Genomic DNA, 2013 nt, shown 5'->3' with positions numbered 1-2013 from the left:
ATCAAGGAGTTAAAACTCATTAAGTAAGTATATCTGGGGAACTGATCTAAAGTGAAAACCTGTTATGGCTTTACAACACATTAACGAATGACTTGATAAGCATTGCTTATGCATTACCAAGAAGTTTCAACGCATTACTAACGCATATCTGGGGAACCTTTTAAGTGAAAACATTTCCATGCTTTCCGAAACACTAACAAAGGACTTGGTAAGCATTGCTTATGCATTATCAAGGATTTATAACCCATCACTTAGCTATATCTGGGGAACTGTTCTAAAGTGAAAACCTTTCCATGCTTTCCGAAACGTTAACAAATGACTTGATAAGCATTGCGTAAGCATTATCAAGAAGTTTCAACGCATTAATAACGCATATCTGGGGAACTTTTTCTGTGAAAATCTTTCCATTCTTTCCAAAACATTAACAAATGACTTGATAAACGTTGCTTATGCATTATCAAGGAATTATAACCCATTACTTAAGTATATCTGGGGAACTGATCTAAAGTGAACACATTTCCATGCTTTCCAAAACGTTAACAAATGACTTGATAAGCATTGCTTATGCATTATCGAGAAGTTTCAACCCATTACTAACGCATATCAGGGGGACCTTTTTCAGTGAAAATCTTTCCATGCTATCCAAAACATTAACAAATGACTTCATAAGCATTGCTTATGCTTTTATCAAGGATTTAAAACCCATTAGGCCTACTTAAGTAGGCCTATATCTGGGGAACTTCTCTGAAGTGAAAACCTTTCCATGCTTTCCAAAACATTAACAAATGACTTGTTAAGCATTGCTTATGCATTATCAAGGAGTTACAACTCATTACTTAAGTATATCTGGGGAACTGATCTAAAGTGAAAACCTTTCCATGCTTTACAAAACGTTAACAAATGATTTGTTAGGCATTGCTTACGCATTAACAAGAAGTTACAACTCACTACTTCTGCATATCTGGGGAACTTTTAAAGTGAAAACCTTTCCATGCTTAACTTTGCTTAGCGAACCGTTATATCAGCACACACTAACCATTTACTAACGGTAGTAGATAATAGTTAGGAAATAAGAAATAATACTTACATAATGATTAACTCGTGATTCACTAAGGGTTAACTAATGGTAAAATAAGGCTTAACTAACCCTTAAGTAATGCCTAAAAAGGGGTACTTATTATAAAGTGTTACCGATACGTTTGTCTACCGTAAATTGAAATGGTGTCTGTGTGTGTGTGTTTATGCTTATGCTTATGCTTATGCTGTACATTTTTTATAATATAAGTTACATTATTCTAATAATTTTAGATATAATAGTTTGAAGATATAGTAAGATATAATATTTGTATAATTTTAGTTATTTATCTTGACCACAATATATATGTGAACACAACTACCTCATAACATGTAAGAACATCACACATGTTCTTATTCATTATGAGGTAGTTATGTGTTTGTGTGTTCGGTTTAGTGACTGAGTTGTGTTTTGATGTGCCATTTGCAGGTGTACCTGAGGTGCCTGCCATCCCCACACTCGGACCCATGACATCACAGCAACTGAGTTGAGAAGTAGACACGCCCCCAGGAGAGCTGCATGCTTTCTGACACGCCAACAGGTGCGCTGCATGCTATCTGACATGCCCCCAGAGGGCTCCTGCTATCAATTGGCTGTTTCCACAATGGCAAAGACCAAGTCGTCATTTTTAAAGGCCCTGTGAACTGTTATTGTAGTGCAGCACTATGGTAGTTATTTTTTTTTCGTGACTATTACATTTGCGGAACGGTGTACATTAAGGGGCTACAACATATCTGGGTAATTCTTCTAACTGAGAGCTATGCTGGATGACACCTCTTGCTCTGGTTGTAGGTGGGTTGAGTTGTTCTGTTTTTGTGTAGCGCAGGTTGTGATTTTATTTATGGTAGTTGATGTTGTTGAGGATTTGCAGAATCACCTGACCACATGATTCACTCAAAACATAAAAACAGCTCTGAACACCTGAACACTGAATCACC

The 2013-nt window shown here is 36.5% G+C and overlaps 1 long non-coding RNA gene across 1 annotated transcript in view; it reads left to right on the top strand.

Annotated features, from left to right (window-relative positions):
• LOC134459983 (uncharacterized) overlaps positions 1–1616 on the top strand; it is a 52897-nt gene extending 51281 nt beyond the window's left edge. The window contains exon 2 of the long non-coding RNA XR_010036931.1: positions 1505–1616. This is a non-coding gene — a long non-coding RNA (uncharacterized LOC134459983). The remainder of the gene's footprint in view (positions 1–1504) is intronic.
• The last annotated feature ends 397 nt before the right edge of the window (positions 1617–2013 follow it).

This window comes from Engraulis encrasicolus, chromosome 12 (assembly GCF_034702125.1).
Source record: "Engraulis encrasicolus isolate BLACKSEA-1 chromosome 12, IST_EnEncr_1.0, whole genome shotgun sequence".
NCBI classification, from domain to species: Eukaryota; Metazoa; Chordata; class Actinopteri; order Clupeiformes; family Engraulidae; genus Engraulis; species Engraulis encrasicolus.
Note: the sequence above shows the minus strand (reverse complement) of the source record. Positions and strands in the feature narration are given on the sequence as shown.